The sequence below is a fragment of the Psammomys obesus genome, unplaced genomic scaffold (assembly GCF_907164565.1).
Source record: "Psammomys obesus unplaced genomic scaffold, mPsaObe1.curated_primary_1811, whole genome shotgun sequence".
In the NCBI taxonomy this organism is placed as follows: Eukaryota; Metazoa; Chordata; class Mammalia; order Rodentia; family Muridae; genus Psammomys; species Psammomys obesus.
Window position 1 is genome coordinate 37,479 of NW_026590014.1, and position 27,156 is coordinate 64,634.

At 38.3% G+C, this 27,156-nt stretch overlaps 2 pseudogenes; one reads left to right on the forward strand and one right to left on the reverse strand.

Moving 5' to 3' along the window:
- Positions 1–331: 331 nt before the first annotated feature.
- LOC129675563 (olfactory receptor 4P4-like) lies at positions 332–1,282 on the reverse strand (annotated as a pseudogene).
- A 17,536-nt stretch (positions 1,283–18,818) lies between these two features.
- LOC129675561 (olfactory receptor 4C11-like) lies at positions 18,819–22,103 on the forward strand (annotated as a pseudogene).
- Positions 22,104–27,156: the final 5,053 nt, after the last annotated feature.

Genomic DNA, 27,156 nt, shown 5'->3' on the forward strand with positions numbered 1-27,156 from the left:
CACATCAAGGTAAAACACAAACCAAGTACAAATTTATACATACATACATACATACATACATACATACAGGAAGACTCAAAATATGACAGAAGTTAGGACTATGGAATTTAGTGTAAATATGATACTTTGAAAGATAGTAATCACAGAGTAACAAAGAATGCATGTTAATATTAAATTTGAGAGAAATCTTTACTCAAAGTGATGGCATTTACAATTAGTACATGAACGTTACCACTGTTTGCTATTGTTGATTAAACATGGAATTTCATATCTTCAAATGCTTAGAGATTAAGAAAGACAAACATCACATTTAGCTTTTTCATGCTCAGTTTTAGCAGTGAATATCATATGATTCTCTTTCCAACAAAAAATAGTTTCTGACACCAAACTTTCCACAGGGCATTCTTCATCTCCGCATTTCTCAGAGTGTAGATCAGAGGGTTGAACAAGGGCACTAAGATGGTGTAGAAAAGGGCAAATACTTTGTCTTCTAGATGAGTGACAGCTGGTCTAATATATATGAAAAGCACAGGCACAGAGAACAGAATGACTACAGTGACATGAGAACTGCATGTGGAAAGAGCTTTGCTCTGGCTTTCTGCAGGGTAAGCCCTAATAGTGTACAATATGAAAGAATAAGACCACATCACGACCACGAAGGTTACCAGTCCCATCATGCCTGAATTGGCAACAACCAGAAGCCCGATTCTGTATTTGTTGGTGCAGGCAAGTGTCAGCAAAGGATTAACATCACAGAAATAGTGATCCATCTCACTGGAACCACAAAAGGGGAGGCTGTTAGCAAGGAGGCTCTGGAAGAAGGAATGTATAAAAGCACCAGCACAACAAGCAATGACCAGGCATGACACCTCCTTCTATTCACGATTATGGTATAGTGCAGGGGTTTGCAGATGGCCACATAACGGTCATAGGCCATCACTGTGAGTATGAGGACCTCAATCCCCCAAAAGAAATGCATGGTAAAAAGCTGAGTCATGCAACTGGTATACGAAATCACGTTCCTTTCTATGAGAAAGTCAGTAAGAAACTTGGGAGTCACTGTGGAAGTATAGCACAGGTCTGACAAAACAAGGTAATTAAGGAAGAAGTACATTGGTTGTTCAATTAGTTGGCTACATGTGATAGAGATCATAATGACTATGTTTCCCAACAAAATAGCTATGTAGCAAAACAAGAACAACAGAAAACATAGAGTTTTAATTTTTTTGTTCTGGGAAAGTCCTAACAGTATAAATTCAGTGATGTTGTTGGTACTGTCCATATTCCAAAGTAAAAGGTTCAATGGATTTAGCTGAAAGAAAATGACAGGAGTATTAGGAATGCTTATTAATCGTGGCAATAATTATAGCAAATATTATAAAATTATATTTATTTAACAAAATATCTTAATTCTTTCTCTCTGTATATACACATATACATATGTATATTTCTTTTTATATTCTATACAAAATTATTATCATTTGAATTATCATCATCATTTCAATCGCTTATTTTAGTAAAAGTGTATAAATTTAAATTCACAACAGTAGAAAGCATAAACTAAGATGTGCTGTTACTATATACAAAAGTGAGTTTAGGGACATGAGCTCCTTATCACAGTGTGATTTGCCCATTTGGTAGCTTAGAACTATCAGACTTAAAGTGAAAAAAGCAATGCAAATAAGTATATAATATCTTTTAGAATTAATATTTGTTGTGAAATTTTCATTTATGATAGTAAAACATTTTTTTAGTTATTAAATGGTTGTCATAAAAAGCATTACAGGTGCCAAAACCAATCCTTGACCATGGCCTGAATAATATATGTACTTGTGAATGCTATAAGAAGCAAGACAAAGATCATCATATGTGAAATTTAAATAGTGACACTATGACAGTATCCAAGTGGGTGCTCTAGTAAGGGGAACAGAGACTGTTTCTGACATGAACTCAGTGGTAGGCTCTTTAACACCTCCCCAAGGGGGTGGGGAGCAGCCTTGCCAGGCCACAGAGGAAGACAATGCAGCCAGTCCTGATGAGACCTGATATAGTAGGGTCAGATGGAAGGAGAGGAGGACCTCCCCTATCAGTGGACTTGGAGAGGAGAATGGGAGGAGATGAGAGAGGGAGGGTCGGATTGGGAGAGAGTGAGGGAAGGGCCTACAGCTAGTGGGTAAGTCATTTTTGATGTATGACCAGAATACTCAAAGACTTAGTTATTGATAGGGCCATCAAGTGATGGCTCTTAACCATCATCAGAAGGGGCATGAATTCAGAGCAAAGTGTATGACAGTGTCTGACAACATGAACTGAAAATAAAGTTAAGGACTGCAACAACAACAACAACAAACACACAAGTTCATTTCATTGCACTCAACTTCAAAGCCATTATGCTTCCACCCTTAGACAGCTTCGCTAGCCTCCGAATTAGTGTGCAAGCTTGTAGCTCCTCCAAGGCCCCCCCATGATTCCTCAAATACTGTCATCAGCACGTAATTTTTGTTCATTCTTCTGTGATCTTCAAGGCAGTTCTTCAGACAAGCAACTAGCATGTCTTACATTCTTGCTGCCCTTCATAATTTGCTGTAATGGTCAATTTATCTCAGTACACAAGTTTAATATTCAGACACATGATTTGGCCACATATTCATAAACAAGATCATTAAACTCGTTCATGCTCATCCACTCTTGTTTAGTACAAGCATTTCCATTATCAACCTTCCATGACTACAGAGGTTAAATTAGCTGGTATTCCTTTGCTAGCAAGCACTAATAGGTGTTTTGTCTCACCAGATACAAGTATATAGTGACCACGCACTAAATATTAAAAACTAACCCTAACCAATGGTACACTGATAATTTAATATGAAAACAAATGATATCACCATTTATATAAAACAACACATTGCTGTCTTACACATGCCAACAAGAGTATTAATGTTTATTTTTTTTCCAGAATACAATCTCAAGCATATATGTAAAATGTATCATTCCTATTACAAGACCTCAAGGGTCTTTTTTCTACTTTTCAAAAAATGAAAGGATTATTATTGATAAAATAGGTATAGGTACTGATGACTATTTGTAGAATATCTTTTAACATTTTTCTTGCTATCTGAATACTAAAAATTTGTTTTACCTCCCCAAACTCCTATTTTTATAGTGTGTTGCTTATTTACTTATTTCATTGTTTATCACAACTCAGAAAGCCAGGGTTTATTAATCTAATAATTATATCAGACCACCTCACAATCCTTAATAGAGAAGCTTTTCCTTACAGTAGATGAGAATTAACACCGGGACCCACAACTGGTGATTGTTGAGATAACAAGAGACTGCAGAGTGCTCAGCCTTATGACAGATATTCATACCTCACCCTAATGTTTAGAAACTTTAGCCAGTGAGGAACAGATAGATTTTAAGAGCCAGAGGCTGTAAATAATGTCATAGAAATAACATGCAACTAGACAGAGGCACATATCAACTCATACCAATTGTGACAGCAAATGTGCAAGATCTGCACAGGCGCCAACTAGGCAAAAGTCCCAGCACAGAGAGTGAACAGTCAGTATAAAATTCAACCACTAGCTGAGAAACTATTGACATTTGACGGCTGCTAGGGAGGTAGAGTCAGATGTGCTGTTTACCCTTTTAGTCTGACCATACACCAGAGGAGGATTCAATCTCAAGACAAGCTGAGTAACACAAACTGAACTTAATGGGGAAAGAAGAAAAATATAAAAAAAAAGAAGTGACCTCAAAGTTGGGTAGAACAAGATGGGAGATTTGAGAATGTGGTAAGTAGAGAAGTTGACAGAAAAATATAACCAAAAACACTGTATAAAATTATCAGATAATTAATAAGAATTTTTAACGTTAAGGTTACTTGACATTTTACCTCAAAGCTTTTGATCATTCTCTCACAGACAATCCTGAGTCTTCATTAATTTAATTGTAATTTAGAGTTTATTCACTTTCCACTCTGTTATTACACCATCACCTGTGTTCCTCACTGATGTTCACAATCCTGACTTTATGAGATTCAAAAGCATGATGCTTTCATTTTTCTCTCACCATTCACTATATGGCTATTTCACAAGAATCAGAAAAGGCAGAACTAGAAAAGGACAAAAAATGAATTCTTGCTCTCACTGAATCCATTACTATTTATTCACTTTGTATATCCCTTTATTTTTCTGTATATATTAGCAATTCGTTATTCTGTCAATAATATTTATCCATACCTTTATTTGAAAAGTAGTAAATAAACTGTTTCCAGAACAGTGAAAGAAAGAGGAAGATGATTTTATAAAATGGGTATGGGCACACTTACATGGTTTATAGTATAAAAGGGTAGGCTATTCAATTCTTTTTGCTTTCGCTATTGCTTCCATCTCAATGATTTCAATATTACTTACCATGTAGTCCATCAGCTCATATGTATACTGGCTCTAGAACTCTCCTGCTCCTTTCTGAGAGAAAACATAGTCTCCTGAAAGAAAATCATTGTTGGGATTTGGGGAAAGAATTTTCTTGTCTTGTCCTCAAGATATATATCCACAGTGATTATACAGGTGGCAAATATATTTATAAATTCTCTGGTTAAATTCCAAGATGTGTAAAGTGCATTACCTGGGAGACTAGATCTCAAGGTATCATCTTACTTTTTCTGGGCCATTAGGCATATCCCAAAAGAACATTGTGCAAATGAGCAACTTTAAATGACTTAATTTCTCTCAGACTTTCAAAAATCGTTCTTCCAAGTTTAATAATATGTTATGCTCTGAGATGTATGAATACAATCCTAGAGCTGACCTAACTCAGTATGAGTAATCCTCAAACTCTCTGCTCTATGTTTACACAAATTCTGAAGAGATGCTAAAGTCTACTGAGTGTCAAATGACATAAACTAAAAAATTGTGAATAAGAGAAATAACAATGTCTGTGAGTTTGGTTTAAACAAACAAACAAAAAAAACAGTTCTTCAAATGGTAGGAGGAATCTTGTATTCCACTACTTCAAATCTAAATGATTCCATGTCTCTCTCCAAGCTGCTGTGGCAGCACATGTTATCAGGCTTAACAATGACAGCCTATGACCTTATTCCTAGAAGCAAATTGTGAGCTAGATTTCATGTGAACAAGCTAGGGTTTAAAGGGAATAGTTTGAACTCTAGGACTTCAGGATCCTGCACTATGACACAGGGGCTGGCTTGAAACATGGGATAATTGGGGAAATGTCACTATATTGAAGGTGGGGCACTCATTCAGGAGACATCTAGGCCTGGAGACTGAGGCTAGCCATATCATCAAGATCTCCTGGAGCACTGGCTAAACTGGCTACCATGGCCCTGAGGAAGAACTTAACACATAATTGTTAGAGTCAGCCTGAATCTTAGTAGGCTTGCCTGGAGTCCAAATCTGCTGAGTAAGTGTTAAGTACATAACCTGGTTTGGCATGCACATGGCAGCTGGAGAGAGACTCATTCTGTAGCTTGGGTTCTGGGGCCTTGATCATACCAAATGATAGATTTTTTTCTTTGATAATCATAAAGGTGGTGAGTTAGACAAAACCCAGTACACACTTTTCTCTCCTACATAATTTCTTCCTTGCTCTGTTTCCTGTTAATGGGAATGGAGTAACTTGAAACTTTCCTTCTCCTCCTTTTCTTAGCTTTACTTTCTTTTTCTTTGCATTCAGTGTCTTTAGTATCTGCTCTAGTATTCTTAAGATTGTCTGCATAGGTAGATGCTAAAGATGATGTATTGTGGGAATATAAGTGCTTAAATCCTTGAGAAAACACAAGTTTGGACTGTAACATCTAGTGTTAGAAAACAAATGAGGGGTGGAATGATTATAAAAGCTAGAGGATGAGGGCTCCTGCATGTAGATAATGTCTTCTAGATATGATGCAGAAGCTGTATCCGCGAAATCTCAACAATATAGGTGCTTGAAGGAGAATTGAATAATGGTAGCCAACACCAGTGAACATACCATGTAGAAAGAGGAAATTTTTACAAGTTCCTTCCTCTAAAGGAAGAACTAAAACAAATCAGTGGCTGCTGAAAGAGAAAAAAATCAACCCTTTCCATGGACAGGCACCCTGATGGGATCTAATCCCAAGTGGTCATTCCTAGACACATGGACATAAGAGCAATATTAAATGAACTCTATGGGTTTTGTGTATATGTATTGTGGTATGGGTGCAACAGTAATAATTATAGTAGTCGGGAGAGGAAAAGAGGGATGAGAAGGGGAAGAGGAAGGACTGGAAATCATGAAAATAAAATATCCATGTGTGGAACTCTCAAAATATTTTAAAAATTAAATAAGTGTCAAAACAATAAAAAGAATCATGGCAATACATATTAATGTTAAATTTGATACTTAATGTTTACACTCGATCCTGTACAAGTTGACATTAACAATCTTTACATGAGCGTTATTACTTTCTGTTGTTGAAACAGAAAGATCAATGTGAATTTTCCCTTGTACTGTTTCTCAATCTCTGTGCCAATGTAAGAACAATTCTACCTCCTATACACACTATAAGATGATATTATCCCCAAACACCAGTGTTCTACAAATGTTCAAAAAATGTCATCTCTTAGCCATTTTCCTCTTCAAAGCAGGCAGATTCACAGCAGCTCAAAAGTTTAGCATCATTATGTCCACTTGGTAACTGTCCTAGCCATAGTCCCAATATTTTGTCATGTAGAGCCTGATTGCTTTACATAGTTTCAGAAAGGATGTATAATCAGTTGGGGAGAAACCCAGTGTTTATGAAGCCCTCAAGCCATTACTGCTTTATGTGGTTCTCCAAACATCCTCTTTCACACTTTGTTGCTAAGTGACATCAACCAGACCTGAGAGTTGCTACTCTGATCCTTCACCCTCCTGCTCTTCTGATACTGTTCTTCAGTATTTGCTAGTACTTCTTGTGTGGTAAGTTGTGGGTAGTCTAATGCTGTGAGAAAATGTTCCTCTCTGCAAATGTTCAGGAAAGGAATGTTATTGCTAAATAATCATGCTCATACATTTTTTTCACTTGAATCAGTAACCTGCCATATCAATGGATTAGGGGAGAGGCATGGGGGAGAAAAGAGAAACAGGGTGGTGTAGATGGATCTTGAGGTAGTACTTTTCATAATACTCTGAGAAAACACAAGATTGTTGACATATATTTAAAGAAAAACTTCAAATCTCTGAACAAAGAAATTAAAGAAGAAACCATGCTCATGAATCAGTAGACTTAACATAGTGAAAACGGCCTTCGGACCAAAAGCAATCTACAGATGTAATGCAATTCCCGTCAAAATACCAACACAAATCTTTACAGATATTGAACGAACAATTCTCAATTTCAAATGGGAAAACAAAAAATGCAGAATTGTGAAAACAATCCTGTACAACAACAGACATTCTGGATGAATCTGCATCATTGATCTCAAAACTACATGGTACAGGCATAGAAATAGAATGATGGATCAATAGAATTGAATGGAAAATACAGAAATAAACCCATACATAGTAAAGATACTTGATTTTTGACAAAGAAGCCAAAATCATACAATTGAAAAAAGATAGCATCTTCAACAAATAGTGCTGGTCTAACTGGTTGTCTACATGTATAAAAGTACAAATAGATCCATATTTATCATCCTGCACTAAAGTAAAGTCCAAGTGAGTTAAAGACCTCAACATAAAACCAGACACACTAAATTTGTTAGAAGAAAAGAGGGGAAGAGCCTTGAACTCATTGGCACAGGAGACAACTTCCTGAACAGAACATTAACAGCACAGACTCAAAGATCAACAATCAATAAATGGAGCCTCAGGAAACTGCAAAACTTCTGTAAAGCAAAGGACACTGTTGTCAGAACAAAAGGACAGCTTACAGACTAGAAGAGGGTCTTCACTATTAGTATTTTGGAAAACAACTTGCTCCTGGGTTACCCAGCAACTTATGATGCCATCATGTGTCCCTGGCCAGGTGGCCACATCTGGAAGGCATGATTACCTTGCACCTTAAAGGGACAACCCTGACAAGTGGTCTCTCTCTTTCTCTCTCTCACTCTCTCACTCCCTCTCTCACTCTCACTCTCTTTCTTACTCTCTCTCTCTCTCTCGGCTCCCCCTTTTCTTTTCTTTCTATCTCCCCACCATGTCCTGTTCCCCCACCCCTCCATACCCACTTAATAAACCTCTTGCATAGAAGATCGGTTGAACAGCCTCATTTTTTTTAAAATAGAGCTAACATTCACCAATCTCACATCTGACCGAATGCTAATAACATATTAAGTGCTAATAATATATAAAGAACTCAAGAAATTAAACACCATCAAACCAAACAATCCAATTAAAAAAATGGGGTACTGATAGGAGAGGACCTCCTCCCCTTCCATCTGACCTTAGCTTATCAGGTCTCTTCAGGACTGGCTGCAATGTCCTCTTCTGGACTTGGAAAGGGGCAGGGAGGAGATGAGGGAGGGAGGGTGGGATTGGGAGGGAATGAAGGAGGGGACTATGGCTGAGATACAAAGTAAATAACCTGTGATTAATATAAAAAATAAAAATTATTATAAAAAGTAAAACATAATTAGCAACAATGTAAATAAAAATGGGGTACTGAGCCAAACAGAGAATTCTCAACAGAGGAATATCAAATGGCAGAGAAACACTTAAAGAAATACGCAAAGCTCTTAGTCATCTGTGAAATGCAAATCAAAACAACCCTGATATCTGGTACTTCCTCAGACAATTAAGAATAGTGCTTCCTCAAGATCCAGCTATACCGATCCTAAGCATATACCCAAAATATGCTCAAGTACACAAAAAGGACATTTGTTCAACCATGTTTGTAGTAGCTTTATTTATAGTATCCAGAAGCTGGAAACAACCCAGATGCTCCTCAACTGAGGAATGGATACAGAAATTGTGGTACATTTACACAATGGACTACTACTCAGTAATTAAAAACAAGGAAATCATGACATTTGCATGAAAATAGTGGGATCTAGAAAAGATCATTCTGAGTGAGCTATCCCAGAAGCAGAGAGACACACATGGCATACACTCACTTGTAAGTGGATATTAGACACATAATATAGGATAAACATACTAAAATTTGTATACTTAATGAAGCTAAGCAAGAAGGAGGACCCTGGGTATGATGATTAGTCCTCATTCAGAAAGGCAAATGAGACAGACATCAGAAGAGGGAGAAAACAGGGAACAGGACAGGAGCCTACAACAGAGGGCCTCTGAAAAACTCTACCCAGCAGGGTATGTAAACAGAAACAGATGCTGAGGTTCATAGCCTAACATTGAGCAGAATGCAGGACTCTTATGAAAGAAGGGGGAGATAGAAAGACCTGGAGGGGACAGGAGCTCCACAAGGAGACCAACATAACCAAGAAATATACGTCAAAGGGGTCTTTTCTGAGACAGATACTCCAACAAAGAACCATGCATGGAGATAACCTAGAACCTCTGCACAGATGTGGGCCATGGCAGCTCAGTACTCAAGTAGGCTCTCTAGTAAGAGGAACAGGGACTGTCCCTGACATGAACTCAGTGGTTGGCTCTTTGATCACCTCCCCTTATGGGGGATCAGCCTTACCAGGCCACAGAGGAAGACCATGTAGCCAGTCCTCATGAAACCTAATAGGCTAGGAGGGGGAGGAGGAACTCCCCTTTCAGGGGATTTGGAGTGAGGCATGGGAAGAGATGAGAAATGGAGGGAGGGAGTGGAGCGAAATGAGGGAGGGGCTACAATTGGGATATAAAGTGAATAAACTATAATATTAAAAAATAAAAATAAATAAGAGATTTCACTTTACACTAATCGGAAGAGCTAAGATAAAAACTCAAGGGATAACACATGCTGGAAAGGTTGTGAAGGAAGAGGAACCCTCTTCCATTGCTGTTGGGAATGTAAACTTATACAATCACTTTGGAAATCAATCTGGTACTTTCTCAGAAAATTAGAAATAGTGCTACCTCAAGATCTCACAATACCACTCCTGGGCATGTATCTGAATGTTGCTCATCCATATAACAAGGTCATTTGCTCAAATATGTTCATAGCCACTTTAGTCATAATAGCCAGAATCTGTAAACAACCTAGATGTCTCTCAAAGGAGAAATGGATACAGAAATTGTGGTACATTTACACGATGGAATTACTCAACAAATAAAAACAAGGAAATCATGAAATTTGCAGGCAAATGTATGGAACTAGAAAAGATCATCATGCGTGAAGTAACCCAGAACCAGAAAGACACACATGGTATATACTCACTTATAAGTTGATATTAGCATATAATATATGATAAACATACTGAAATCTATAGTCTTAAAGAAGCTAAACAACAAAGAGGACCCTAGGGAAGATGCTTAATCCTCTTTCAGAATGGAAAACAGGATAGACATTGGAAATAAGAGAAGATAGGGAACAGGACAGGAACCTTTCACAGGGAGCCTCTGAAAGACTCTTCCCAGCAGGTTATAGAAGCAGATGCTGAGATTCATCAGAGTACAGGGAATCTTGTGGAAGAAGAGAGAGCTAGAAAGTATTGGAGGGGACAGAAGCTCCACAAGGAGACCACCAGAGCCAAAATCTCTGGGTCCAGGTGGTCCTGCAGAGACTAATGAATCAATCAAGGACTATGCATGGAGAGGACCTAGACCCTCTCCCACATATAGGCCATGTGTAGCTGGGTCTCCATGTGGGTTCCATAGTAAGGGGAGCAGGGGCTGTCTCTGACATGGACTCAGTGTCTGCCTCTTTGATCACCTCCCCCTGGCAATGATGCCTAACTAGACCACAGAGAAAGAGGATCCAGGAAGTCCTGATGAGACCTGATAGGCTAGGCTCAGATAGTAGGGGAGGAGGACCTTCCCTATCAGTTGACTAGGGCAGGAACATAGGGGGGAAAAGAGGAAGGGAAGGTGGGATCTATAGGGGATTAGGGAAGGAGCTACAGCCTGGATACAAAGTGAATAAATTATAATAAATAATAATAATAATGAGAAATATTTTTAAATGATCAAGAAGTATTTAAGGGAATGCTCAAAATCCTTACTCATCAGAGAAATTCAAATAAAAAAGACTCTGAGATTACAGCTTCCACCAATCAGAAAGGCTAACATCAAAAACTCAATTGACAGCACATGCTGATGAGGATGTGGTGAAAGGGGAACACACCCCCATTGCTCTTGAGAGGGCAAACTTTTGCAACCATTTTAGAAATCCATCTGGAGTTTTCTCAGAAAATTGAGAGTACCTATACCTCAAGACCAGCTATACCATTCCTAAGCATATAGCCAAAAGATGCTCAAATATACAACAAGGGCACTTGCTCAACTATGTTCATAATAGCTTTATTCATAATAGCCAGAATCTGGAAAAAAAAAAAGCAACCTACATATACCTCAAGCAAAGAATCGATTAAGAAACTGTTGTGGATTTACATAATGGAATACTACTCAGCTACTAAAAATAATCATGAAATTTGTAGGTAAATAGATGAAACTAGAAAAGATCATCCTGAGTGAGGTAAGCCAGACCGAGAAAGACATACATGACAGAAGTCTAGCATATCTGTTAATGAGAGGCTCCACCCACTAGCAAATCAAAACAGATGCTGAGATTTATAACCAAACATAGGGCAAAGTGTAGGTAGTTTTGTAGAAAAGTGGGAGTAATGATAGAAGGATCTGGTGGTTCCAGGAACTCAACAAGAAAACCAACAGATGCAACTAACCAGGGCACAGAATGGCTTGCAGAGACTGAAGAACCAACCAAGGACCATGCATAGACTGGATCTAGGTCCCCTACACAGATGTAGCAGATGGGCAGCTCAGTTTTCATGTAGGTTCCCTACTAAGAGGAGTGGGGCTGTCTCTGACATAAACTCTGTTGCCTACTTTCTGACCATTCCCTCCTGGCAGGGCTGCCTAGCCAGGCCACAGAGGAAGAGGATGCAGTCCATCGTGATGCTACTTGATGAGCTGTGTTAAGTGGGTGAGGGAGGATCAACTTATCTGAGGAACAGAGGAGGAGGATTGGAGAAAGGAGTTAGGGAGGGCTGGACTGGAAGGAGAGGTGGAAGGGGGCTATGATTGAATGTAAATTAATTTAAAAAATTTCCAACTCAGGCTGTTGCTAAGACAATGGGTTACTCTCAGAAAACTGAATGTGGAGCTCCACTGCTGAGTATAAACGTCCACATTATAGATTTTAGCTTAGTATTTTTATGGGACTCTTAAGTGTGTAATTGAGTGAGTAACTTTATCTTCTGCCTGGTCTTGGCTCTTTTCCTTCAGTTAGGTTGCCTTGTCCAGCCACACAACTGATTGAACATGGAGATGTTCAGGTGGGAGCTGGATAGAGATTTTACCCCTACAAGGTAGGGGTAGAAAGATGTTCTACAGGTTATCAAAATACAAACATAAACATCAACTCAGCCACAAAACCTTTGGCATACAGTATGTTCTATCTGCAAGGTATGCTAAGGCAAGTGTGGCACAGAACTTGTGGGAATAGCAACCAATCCTGATGTGATTTAAAGAAGGAAGCCATGACAGTCATTGTAGCATAACCAGGAGCTAGACACTAGATAGCCTAGAGACCTAGGGTAAGATCAAGTACTTAAAAATTAAAAAAAAGTAGTGATAAAATTGCCCCTAGTTGTTTTTTGTTATACTCCAACCGTTTTTTTAAAACCCACTCTCCTTAATTGGAGTTACTTTGATAACTTTGATAATAACAATAAAATGAACACTACTGATGTTATACTATGCTCATAGATTGGAACTTTATTCAACCATCATCAAACAGGCTTCCTCCTGCAGCAGATGGGTATAAGTACAAAGACCCAACATTATGAAGAGAGAGAGAACTTGGAATACACAGCATTAAATGGGAAGTCTCCATCAAATCCCTCCCATCAAAAATTAGAGAACCCTGCAGAAGAGGAGGCAGAAAGTGTATAAAAGCTAGAAAAGATGGAAGACAACAAGAGAACAAGAACCTCTGAATCACATAATCAAGGCTCACGTAAACTCATAGAGATGGAAACAACAAGAATAGAACCTTTCTGAGACAAACATTTTGCCATGCTTGATTGTAGTCTCCTATAAGCCTGTTCCTTTCTAATGATAGACACAAAGTAGTAGATCTGGTGGGGAAGAGGGATGAAGGGGGCTTGGAGGCATAGAGGTAGAGAATACTATAATCAAGATATACTTCATGAGAAAGTAATCCATTTTCAACAAATAAAAAAATGAAACGAAAAAAATCAAACCATTATTTTTCTCTTTTCTGTTTATTTTTATTATTTAAATTGTTTTCTACAATATATTGTCAACATGTTTTTACTTTGCCCAAGTCCTCCCACCTCCTTCCCATATCGCCACCTACCCAACTTCATGTTCTCTCTCTCTCTTGATCTCTTTCTCTAAAAAGAAAAAAAACCTCTCCCAAAAACCCAAAACTAAAATTAATACAACTAACTAAAGAAACAGTAGACAAAAATAACAACACACACACACACACACACACACACACACACACACACACACAGAGCAGTGAAAGTGGAATCAAATGATATTTTTTATTACAAGTAAACTAAAATTAAATTAGACTGCTGAATCACTAACCAGATTGACAAAGGCCAATTCAAACTGATTTACCAATGTCAAGAATGAATGTGATGGCAATGTTCTTTCTGTTTGTATTTCTGATATAAGGACAGTTATGGGGAGAGCAGGACACCTCAAACTAGAGTCTGTAAACTCAAGGATGTGGTTGTAAATGTCACCCAGGGTTTGAGATCTTATTGGATCCTTTCCCAAGGAAGAAATTTCTATCCTCTCTTACCTAGTATGCATAGACTTCACTTAAACTTTTTCTGTTTTTTTTCTTGGAGCCAAATTCAATAGCATCCAGTTCCCTTGGATATTTTTGACAGACATTTTGTGGTGGTTCTTTTGAAAAGAATCCAGCAAGCGTTAATATTTATCAGATTTTTGAATCCTCAAGTACCTACCTTTTTTTTTTTTTTTTTTTTTTTTACTTTTTCTTGCTTTAAATTTGAGGGGACAGAAGTTTCTAAAGGAGAGCAACAGAACCAAAAATTCTGGGCATAGTGGTATTTTCTGAGACTGATACTACAACCAAAGACTATGCATGGAGATAATCTAGAATCTCTCCACAGATGTAGGCCATTGCAGCTCAGTGTCCAAGAAGGTTCCCCAGGATTAGGAACAGGGAAATCTCTGACATGAACTCATGGGATGGCTCTTTGATCACCTCCACCTGAGGGGAGAGCAGCCTTACCAGCCCACAGAGGAGGACAATGAAGCCAGTCCTCATGAGACCTGATAGACTAGAGGCAGATGGAAGGGGAGGAGGACCTCTCCTATCATTGGACTGGGTGAGGGATATAGGAGAAGAAGAGGGAGGGAGGATGGGCTTGGGAAGGGATGGAGAAGAGGACTACAGCTAGTAAACTGCAATTAATAAAAATAAAATAAAAATTAAAAAATAAAATAAATTTAAAAAAGAAAAAATCATCACTGCTTTTACTTTTTCCCTCCTCCAATTCAGTACACAGTTTGACAACATTACAGTTTTCTGTTAGCTGTGGTTTCCATGGATACTTAACATTTATAGTTTACAATTTTCAATTTCGACTTTCACATATACCTCCACATGATAAAGCACATTTTATTGGTAACATATCAGCATCATGATACTATAGCTATGACACCAATTCTTACAGTAAATTTGTAATCATCATATTATACATGATTTAGTGTGTGTGTGTGTGTGTCTGTGTGTGTGTGTGTGTGTGTGTGTGTGTGTGTGTGTGTGTGTTTGTTGGGGAAAATGTTCAACAAACAATTTAGATTCTGTGTACAATATTCTTCGGGAGATATGAACAGATGTCTTCTAACCCTACATAAGGAATCAATGACAGCCTAGAGTACAGATAATACAAAAGTCTAACATGGTGAATCAATTCATTTTATTAAGGTTGCTTACAGGAATATGGGTGAAGAATTACTGAAAGCAGAAAAACTGACTCAAAGACAGTTGCATTGCTGTAGTCACCCCTCCCCATTGGTTTTCCAGCTCATGATAGCTGGAAAAGAGCAGACTGCACAATGTGCTGGCAGCTTAACCAATTAGAGAGTATATCTTTTCAGAGAGCTCACTCTTTCAGGTGACTGGCCTGATCTTCAGCTTCTTTCAGACAGTTCAGCTTGCCTGAAAGTATCTCTTAGAAGTTCTGACAGATTAGCGATAGTGGTGAATTTGGTTAGAATTAGGAATTTCCTGAAGGTATTGAGTTATTTTTAAAGATAAAGTTCCTAAGACGTTTCTCTCCCCTTTGACATCCTGTACCTGTACAATTTTACTCTTAGACTACATGTTGCTTCATTTTCACTCTCCACTTTAACATCCTGTCTTAAAATACCCTGTTGTTTCACTTCCCCTTTAAAATGTTTTTTTAAATTTATTTATTCATTTATTTATTTAATATTAATTACAGTTTATTTACTTTGTATCCCAACTGTAGCCCTCACTCCTTCCCAATCCTGCCCTCCCTTCTTCATCTCCTCCCTGCCCCTCTCTAAGTCCACTGATAGGGGAGGTCCTCCTCCTCTTCCATCTGACCCTAGCTTATCAGGTCTCTTCAGGACTGGCTGCAAAGTCCTCCTCTGTGGCCTAGCTAGGCTGCTCCTCCCACAGGGGTTGTGGAGGTCAAGAGCTAGCCACTGAGTTCATGTCAGAGACAGCCCTGTTTCCTTTAATCAAGTGGAGCTACATGAAGCCTGAGCTCCCAGTCAGCTAAGTACTAGTAGAGGACCTAGGTCCAGTCCATGTATGGTCCTTGATTGGTGCTTCAGTCTCCACAGGCCCGTCTGGGCCCATATCTTTTGGCTCTGTTGGTCTTCTTGTAGGGGCTCTTGTCACCTCTAGGTCCTTTTATCTTCCCCCACCCCATACATTTCCCCTAGAGTACCTATGCTTCACCCAATATTTGGCTGAGAGTCTCAGCATCAGTTTTGGACTGTTGCTGGATGGAACTTCTCAGAGTTGATAGGCTCCTACCTGCAAGCATAGCAGAGTATCCTAAATAGTGTCAGGTGTTAGCTGTCTCCATGGGGTGGGTCTTGAGTTGTGCCAGTCATCCCCTCATTCTTTGCTCTATCTGTTCTTAGTCCTACAGGTCTTATAGGGAGGGTAAAATTTGGGTCGAAGTTTTTGTGGGTGGGTTGGTGTTTTCCTCTTTCTGCTAGGAGTCTTGTCTAATTAGAGAGTATCCTCTTCAGTCTCCATGGCCCCTGCTACAGAGTCTCAGTTAGAGTGCCCCTCATATCCTCCAGAGGCCTATTCTGACTTAGTCTGCCATTTTGTTCTATTGACAGTGTCCTTTCTCTACAGAAGCTTCTCAGTGTCATGAAATCCCATTTATATTAAGTGCATATTAAAATTTATCACATCAGTATAATTTATATTAATGTAAAATATCTTTAATTATTAATATTAAATTAGTATACTTTAATGACCATGTGTGCTTTGTGTGGGGGCATGTATAATTGCAGTCCTGGGAACTCGACCAAGGACCTTGTGCATACTGATTAAGTGCTCTACCTTGGTTTTATCTGTGACTATAATGGTAAACAATTTTCATTGTTAGAAACTAGTTAGAAAATATGTATAAAGCTCCATATTTAATTGATAGATTTAAAACTCAATATCATCATATATATTCAAATCATAAATTGGGCTAGAGTTTGCCTGCCATTTAGAAAGCTTATTGTATTTCTTTTATGGTCTAAACCTCAATGTGACTTTGAACTCCTCATTACATATAATCTTTGTTAAATAATGCTACAAACATCCCTTAGAGAAAGAAGGTAAGGGCAGGAGAGAGAATATGACTGTGACAACATTTCCTGGAAATAATTGACTGTGTAGTTGTGATGGTAGTGTACTAATTCTGTTAAATCGCTCAGCCTTTGTCCCTTGCAGGCTGAGAATTTGTGCACATTAATATATACCTATAAATAATTTGAGATGATGAAAAATGTTTATTTCTCATATACTTCCAGGGATTTTTTTTACCAAATGGGTGACATGAGAAATATTTATTTTTATTTTTACTTATTCATTTTATATCCGGGTCATAGTCCTCTCCCTCCTCTCCTCCCAGTTCCACCCTCCCTCCCTGTTTCCCCTATCCACCCTCTGGCACCCTCAGAGAAGGCCAACTCCCCCATACACCTGCCCCAACATATCAAGTTGTATCAGGACTGTCCACATCCTCTTCCCCTGTGGCCTGGCGAGGTAGCCCTGCCAGGGAAATGTGATGTGACTGAAAAGCAGGCAACAGAGTCCATGTCAGGTCAGTCCCTATTTCCCTTACTAGGGAGCTCATATGGGGAACAAGCTGCCTATAGAGTACATTTGTGTAGGGGCATAGGTCTAGTCCATGCATGGTCCCTGGGTTGGTGTTCAGTCTCTAATACCCCCTGCCCTCAGCCTTAGTTATTTGGCTCTGTTGGTCTTTCTGTGGAGCTCCTGTCCCCTCTGGGTCCTGCTGTCCTACTTCCCATTCTTCCACAAGAGTCCCATAGCTCTACTCATTGGTTGTGGGTCTCTGCATCTGCTTTTCATCAGCTTCTGGGTGGAGCCAGTCAGAGGACAGCGATGCTAGGCTTCCTTCTGCAAGCATAGCAAAGGAGACAGCCAACCCTTCACATGATTAACTATGCTCTGCTATGCTTGCAGATGGGAGCCTAGCGATATTTTTATGTAGAAAAGTGGATATCAGTGAGGGCATTTTTTTTTTGACAGAGAACAATAATGTTTCGAGGGGTGGGCTTATCTGCTCCTTGCAACAATCCCCAATAAATTTTATAGACCCTTTGAAAACCAAGATAAGTGTCTAAGAGTAAAGAATGAGTGTTATATTTATATTATATAGGAATAAAATAAATAGAGAAATTTGAAAATTGAACTGATATGTGAAAATGTCACAACAAAAGAAATGATGACAGACAAAAACAAATATTATTCTTAGTTAACACATCCTATTATTTTGCTAGATATCTATTCAAGCAAATATCATGATTGAAAATATGGCTAAAAAGATTCACAGATGTGTTCTTTTCATAAAAAATTTAAAATGTAACTTGTTTCTATAAAATTCATATGAATATAATTAAATATCTTTTATTTCTAACAGATAACTTGTGTGAAGTAATATCACAAGATGAATTTGTCATAAAGCTTAGCTTTTCTGAAAAGTCATCAGTCTTATAACTCTGACCACACTTGTATGTAAGATAAGGGTACACAGAGCCATAGATACAAATACACACATAAATCTCTCTGGAAGTATATGTACTAAATTGGAGGGGTTTCTTTCTGCACAGCAAAGGTAGAATTCAAAGTCAGTTATACTTTAATTCTCCTCAGATGTTTTAATTGCTTTGGTGATTTTATAATAATGATTAATTATTCTAAAATAAGTTAACAGTTAACAAAGCTATATATACTATTGAAAAACAGCTAATATTTCCCAATATTAGCGGATCCCACTGTGCAATTTTCTTTGTAGGTTAAATATCAATAATATTTCCCTTAGCATCCGGTAAAGTTACTTACCCTTCAGAAATTGTTATGTTTTATAAAATTATTGTTTATAAAATAAAACTACATACAGTATAATTGTCTCCAAAGAATATGTCATTACACTGCTAAATTTAAATTGATAATTATTGTAAAGTATAAAAACATGTGGGCAGTGCTGTGGATTGTCAGGTACAGAGTGCTGCTATGCCTAACACCCTGAGATACATCCCCTGCAAACATATGGTGGTAGGTGAGAATCAGCTCCTCTGTCCTTCACATGGGTGAGATTGTATGAGTGCACATGAAAACATACACGGGAGTGAGAGAGAGAAACACACATAAATTATAAGTGAAAAATGTACATTAAAATATGATAATGATTTTATAGAACTTCCAAGTAAGAGTGATGCAATAAAATTACATTGAGGAGTATTTTCAATCTCTAGGATACAAATATTTGAATATGCAACTAAAAAGTATGGACGCTAACATTGCAACAAAGAAGTTTTTCACATAATATTGAAAAAATGAATAATTCAGAAGATATAAATATATGGACACATTATTCTAAAGAACATTTTTCATGTATAAAAAAATCAAAATCTTTAATAAAAGTTTAAAATTATGGGTAAAAATTTACTTTTCAAATGGAATTAACCTAAGTGTAATAAAATATTATAGTATACTTTTCTTTGATTGTAACAACCTTAAAGTATCAAAGTATCATTCGAACCCTTATTTTATGCTTGCCACAGTAAAGTGGTGTATTGAATACAAGATATACTATTAAAATAGGATTAAAATTTTTTCAATGGATTAAGAAGCATCTATTTGAAGAATGGAAGTGATTATTTTTTATTTGAAAAAGTAATTGCATAAATTTTATTATTATTATCATTTACAATTTTTTCACTTTGTGTCCAGTTGACCCTTTCTCACCTAACTTGATCACACCCTCCCTTCCTCTTCCTCCTCTCTCCCTCTTTCCTTGTCCACTGATAGGGTAAGTCCTCCTCCCCTACTGTCTGACCATAGCCTATTAAGACCCATCAGGACTACCTGGATTGTCTTCCTCTAGTTCAGAACTAGTTCTGGCTAGTTCATCCCATCAGGCAGAACTGATCAAGGAGCAAGCCACTGAGTTATTGTCAGAGACTGTCTCTTTTCCCCTTACTAGTGGACCCACATGGAGACTGAGCTGTCTATGGACTACATCTGAGAAGGGGGTCTAGTTCCTCTCTATGCATGGTCTGCTCAAATATCAGATTTATTCTTAATAGCCAGAAGCTAGAAGAAAACCTAGATTCAATCAACCTAAGAATGGATACAGAAATTATTGTACATTTACTCAGCTATTAGAAACAAGGAAAACATGAAATTTGGAGCAAATGGTGGGAACTAGAAAAGATCATTCTGAGGTATCCCAGAAGCAGAAAGACACACATGGTATATCCACTCTAAGTTGATAAGCCACATAGTATAGGCTAAATATACTAAAACTTACAGACCTAAAGAAGCTAAACAAGGAGAACCTTAAGAAAGATGCTTAATTCTCATTCAGAATGAAAAACAAGATAGACACCAGAAGCCACAGAAGAGAGGGAACAGAATGGGAGCCTACAACAAATGTCCTCTTAAAGACTCCACCCAACAGGGGAATCTAAGCAGATGCAGAGACACACAGCCAAACTTTGGACAGAGCACAGGTAGTCTCTGTCCAAAGAAGGGGGATATAAAAGGACCTGGAGGGGACAGGAGCCACACAAGGAGACCAACAAAGCCAAAAACAAAAAACGAAAAACAAGAAACAACAACAACAACAACAAAAAACCTGGGCCCAGAGGGGACTGTAGAAATCAATTAAATTTTTTCATAGGATAAATTATTCAAGAGCTAAAGGAGACAGGGCTAATAAAACAAAGTTGAGTAAATTGAGTTGAGATTTTTGTTTTAATGGAATCACAGATCTTAGTGGTTCATTGCATTAAATAGTGCCTTTCATATTATGGAGCACAAGGAAAGATTGGGCAATGGGATCTCTATGTATATATGTATGTATTATGTAAGTATATGTATGTATGCATGTATATATATATATGTATGTGTGTATACATATTTGCATGGATAAAATACTGATTTCTTCAAAGCACTCAGAATGGTTAAGTATCTGCGCTCATATATTCCCAATGCATCCAACAAACTCAAATATTTTCTCCTAAATTTCCAAATCACTAAATCACTTTTTCAAATTCTACACTTTGGAATATCAACAGGATCAAAATACTTGAACAGCATTCATATTTTTCATTCCTTAAATTTCAGACGTTTTGATCCAATCCAGTAATCTTCAGAGTAAGTCTCATTGAGACATAGGTATCTATGTTGAAAATTGAAAAGATTCTTCAGGGGTTTCATGACAAAATCAAGTAAGACTAAAGGAATGGGGTAGTGCCACAAAACTTATAGGTCTGAACATTGATCCCACTATGCCATTTTTTTTCTTTCTTTGCAATTTAAACATTTGTCAGCCATCTACTACAACCACTGATATGGTGCAAAACAATAGCACAACAATAGCATAGCAATAGCATTCTCTTTGGGTTGACACAGGATCCAGAAAAACAGAAGGCACTATTTGGACTATTCTTGATACTTTACCTTCTGACTCTAATAGGGAACTTTCTTATTGTGGTAACCATTAAGTTAAGTCAGACTCTTCAGGGTCCCATGTACTTTTTCCTCTTCTATTTGTCTTTTGCTGATGCTTGTTTCTCTACAACTACAGCCCCTAGACTGATTATGGATATTTTTCTCAGAAAAAAATTATTATCTACAATGAATGTATGACTAAGGTCTTTGCAGTTCACTTTTTTGGGTGAATGGAGATTTTTGTGCTCATCCTCATGGCCTTTGACCATTATGTTGCAATCTGTAAGCCTCTAAGATATACAAATATAATGAGCCAGCGTATCTGCAGTGTACTAGTAATTCTTGCCTGGGTAGGATCTTGGATCCACTCTTCAGGACAAATTTTCTTGGCCTTAAGATTACCATTCTGTGGCCCAAATGTGATTGATTACTATTTCTGTGATTTGCAGCCCTTGCTGAAACTTGCCTGCATGGATACCTATGTGATAAATTTGCTAGTTGTGTCTAATAGTGGTGCCATATGCATGTTAAGTTTAATACTTCTGCTTATTTCCTATATCATCATCTTATACTCTCTGAGAAACCACAGTGCAAAAGGAAGACAAAAGGCCCTGTCAACATGCACTACTCATTTCATTGTGGTGATCATATTTTTTGATACACGACCACCAACCACTTTTCCAATAGACAAGATGGTAGCTGTATTTTATACAATTGGGACATCTTTGCTCAACCCTCTTATCTATACTCTGAGGAATGCAGAAGTAAAAATGCCATGAAAAAATTATGGTGTGGTTAAGTATGATTTCAGTTGATAGATAATAGATGAGGATTCTGAAGTATAGCTCCTTAAGAGGTTAATTTTGATACTTGAACTGGAAAAAATAAAGTGTTTCTGACAGTATATAATCAAGATATTTGTATTGCATATGTGTGCATAAATGATAATCTGGAGGCAGTGAGATAGCTTAGTGGGTAAATGCACATGTCACCAAGCCTGATGATTTGAGTTCAGAGCCTGGAACCCACATGGTTAAAGGAGAAAATAAACTCATGAAAGTTGTTTTTTAGCCTCTTCTCATGTGTCATGTTCTGAACAGATACATAAATATAAGTACATAAATATATGCAATAAAAATTTTAAAGTTATAATCTAATTCAAGCCATATACATACATGGAAATTTAATAATTAATTGTGTACATGTACATATAGAGAAATAAATAATTGATAACTATGTATGGTATTAATGTGAAAGTATGTATGCAAAGTGTTATTAAAGATTTTATTCGCTTGTGGGGCCGGGCAAGATGGCGGCACCGGGAGGACTCTCATTCTGACCAGAAGCACAGCAGGGTCAGCACAGTGACCAGCAATCAGAACTCTCGGCCATAAAACACAGGCGATTGTGTTTCCCAGGTGAGAGGATACCCCACGGTGGGTTTTAACTCACCTGGCTAAACCGCAGAAGAGATCACGGTTCCACCAGACACTTGGTCACCAGCCCCAGCCCAGAGCCACACACCAGCATGATCTGGTCATGGTCACAGACTGAACCGTGCGCACCACACTATCAGAGACTGGAATTTTCAGTCCAGATATAACCCCACGGTGCAGGAAACAATTGGGACTGACCTTAAGTCACCCAGACATCCCCTGGAAAAGACTCGGGTTCCGCGGGCGCCCCAGGAGCCAGTCTGGAGCCAGCCCAGAGCAGAGCCCAGAACCCAGGCTCCAGCACAGAGCCCTGCCTGCGCGCCTGATTTGCTGCCTCAGATAGAACTGTGGGCCCCAGGGCACCAGAGATTGAGTCTCACTGTTGGGTGCAAACACACAGGGAGGGAAATGGCTGGTCTGATCTCAGAGCACTCAGCCGACACTCCCACCCTGAAAAGTTCTCTGGAAAAATACCCAGTTTAGGCAGACGCCCAGGCTCCCAAAGGCCGGAAAGGCAGACACAGGCAGTTTCTGCACACCAGCTAGCTAGCTGAGACTGAGCGGTGAGCCCCAGGGCAAAAACGAGACTGGGAGTCCCTGTCTCCAGAGAATCCACAGAGAAGGAAGGAAACTGTACAGACTTAAATCACCCAGTCCTTCCCTGGAAAAAGTCTCCCAGACCAGCAGGGCCCAGCCGCCATCACTGACCTGTGCTCCAGACACAGGCACAAACAGTTGCTGCGGGCCAGATGTCCAACTGTGTCACAGCAGCTGATCATTAAATTTACAGCAGGAAACCCAGAAACAGGGCAGCTGTCTTCAGGACTTCCCTGGGTGAGAGGAGAACCCTCTCAACTAACAAAGACCACAGTTACCACTCAGGTCTCTATCCCTGAGGTGAGCAGCAGCAACTCCTGAAAAAACACCAGCCATCCAGAAACTATACACAAAAAGCTGAGAAGACTTCCTTAACGAAAAACCAGCCTTCTGCCAAGGGGATTCTCTCCACCACAGGATCCCCAAGAACCACCTGAAACTAACACCAAACACCTAAGAGAGCCCAATGGGTAGAGGCCAGCGTAAAAGCTCAAATAACAAAAGACGGAGCAATACTAAATCTCCAGAATCCAGTTACCCAGGGGTAAGTAGCCCTGGACACCCCAGCATAACTGAAATCCAAGAAGATGACCTAACAACTATGTTCATGAAGATGATAATAGAGGAAACAAATAAGATACGTAAAGACATCGAGGAAGATAAACTCAAACAGAATATTGCCATCCGTAAAGAAATAGAGGAAGTTGCAGCCAAGCAGTTTGTGGCCTTTAGAAAGGAAATGCTTAAAGCACTGAATGAAATAAAAGAAACAGAGGTTGGTTCAAACAAACAGCTGAAAAAAGTGATGGAAAAACAGGAAAATACAGTCAGACAGTGAAGGAAATCAACAAAATGGCTCAAGATCTGAAGATAGAATTGGAAAAATTAAAGAAAACACAAATGGAGGAAATTGCAGAGAAAAAGAACTTAGGGAAGAAAACAGGAACTACAGAGGTAAGCATAACCAATAGACTACAAGAGATGGAAGAAAGAATCTCAGGTGTAGAAGATACAATGGAAGAAATCGATGTATCTGTCAAAGAAAATGTTAAATCCAAAAAATTCCTGACACAGACAGTCCAAGAAATCCAAGACAATATGAAAAGACAAAACCTAAGAATAATAGGTATAAAGGAAAAAGAAGACTCCCTTCTCCAAGGAACAGAAAATATTTTCAACAAAATCATTGAAGAAAATTTCTCCAAGTTAAAGGAGAGGCCAATAAGAATACATGAGGCCTACAGAACACCCAACAAATTTGACCAGAAAAGAAAATCCTCCCGCCATATAATAATCAAAACAGTAATATACAGAACAAAGAAAAAATGCTAAAAGCTGCAAGGGAAAAAGGCCAAGTAACATATAATGGCAAACCCATTAGAATCACACCTGACTTTTAACAGAGACTATGAAAGCCAGAAGGGCCTGGATGGATGCAGACCCTAAGAGAACACAGATGTCAGCCCACGCTACTATACCCTGCAAAATTCTCAGTCCTCATAGACGGAGAACACAAGATATTCAATGACAAAAACAAATTTCAACAATACCTACACACAAATCCAGCATTACAGAAGACACTGGAAGGGAAAATACAACCCAAGAAAATTAGCTTCTTTCAAGAAAACACAGGAAATAATTAACTGTACTACAGTAAAAGAAAAAGCAACGAAGCACACAACCTTATGACCACAGCAAACATCAAAATCAAAGGATCTAACAGCCACTAGTCATTAATCACTCTCAACATCAATGAACTCAACTCTCCAGTAAAAAGACACAGATTAACAGAATGGATATGTAAACAAAACCCAGCAATCTGTTGCATACAAGAAACACACCTAAGGCACAAAGATAGACATTAACTGAGGGTAAAGGGTTGGAAGATGACCTTCCAAGCAAATGGACCCAAGAGGCAAGCAGGAGTAGCCATTCTAATATCTGACAAAATAGACTTTCAACCAAAATTAATAAAAAGAGATGGGGAAGGACATTTCATACTCATCAAGGGAAAATTCCACTAGGAAGATATCACAATCTTGAACATCTATGCCCCGAATAAAAGAGCACCCACATTTGTTAAAGAAACATTGATAAAATTTAAACCACATATAGATCCCCTCACATTAATAGTGGGAGATTTCAAACACCACTCTCAACAAAGGACAGGTCAACAAAACAAATTAAACAAAGAAACAATGTCTCTAACATAGCTCATGAATCAAATGGACCTCACAGACATTTACAGAACTTTACACCCAAACACAAAAGAATTTACCTTCTTCTCAGCACCTCATGGAACCTTCTCCAAAATAGACCATATAATTTGTCACAAAGCAAGCCTCAACAGATACAAGAAGATTGAAATAATCCCTTCTATCTTGTCTGATCACCATGGAATAAAGCTGGACCTAAACAACAACAGAAATAGCAAAAAGCCTATACACACATGGAAACTGAACAACTTGTTACTAAATGACAGCTGGGTCAGGGAAGAAATAAAGAAATTAAAGTCTTCCTAGAACTCAATGAAAATGAAGACACAACATACCCAAACTTGTGGGACACAATGAAAGCAGTGCTAAGTGGAAAGTTCATAGCACTAAGTTCCTTCAAGAAGAAATTCAAGACAGCTCATTCAAGCAACTTAATGGCTCACTTAAAAACCCAAGAAAAAGAAGAAGCAGACACACCAAAAAGGAGTAGACAGCTGGAAATAATCAAACTCAGGGCTGAAATCAATCAATTAGAAACAAAACAATTCAAAGAATGAAAAAAAAAAAAAACAAAAAAAACAAGAGCTGGTTCTTTGAGAAAATCAACAAGATCGACAAAACCTTAACCAAGCTAAATAAAAGGCAGAGAGACACCACCCAAATCAACAAAATCAGAAATGAAAAGGGGGACATAACTACAGACACTGAGGAAATCCAAACAATCATTAAGACTTACTTCAAAAATCTATATGCCACAAAATTTGAAAATCTAAATGAAATGGACAATTTTCTTGATCGATTTGACTTACCAAAGCTGAATCAGGACCAGGTAAATCAACTAAATAGTCCTATATCCCCCAAAGAAATAGAAGCAGTCATCAAAAGTCTCCCATCCAAAAAAAAGCCCAGGACCAGATGGCTTCAACGCAGAATTCTACCAGACCTTCAAAGAAGAGCTAATGCCAATTCTCTTCAAACTATTCCACAAAATAGAAACAGAAGGAACATTGCCAAACACATTCTATGAAGCCACAGTCCCCTTGGTACCTAAATCTCACAAAGACTCAACAAAGAAACAGAATTTCAGGCCAATCTCCCTTATGAACATTGATGCAAAAATACTTAACAAAATACTTGCAAACTGAATCCAAGAACACATCAAAGATATTATCCACTATGACCAAGTAGGCTTCATCCCAGGTATGCAGGGGTGGTTCAATATACGGAAAACCATCGATGTGATCCACCATATTAACAAACTGAAAGAAAAAAAACACATGATAATCTCCCTAGATGCTGAAAAAGCATTTGACAAAATCCAACATCCATTCATGTTTAAAGTATTGATTGGAGAGATCAGGGATACAAGGCACATATCTAAACATAGTAAAGGCGATATACAGCAAGCCTATAGCCAACATCAACCTGAACGGAGAGAAACTTAAAGCAATCCCACTGAAATCAGGGACAAGACAAGTCTGCTCACTCTCTCCATATCTCTTCAACATAGTGCTGGAAGTCCTTGTAGAGCAATAAGACAGTTGAAGGTGATAAAGGGGATACAGATGGAAAAGGAAGAAGTCAAATTATCCCTATTTGCAGA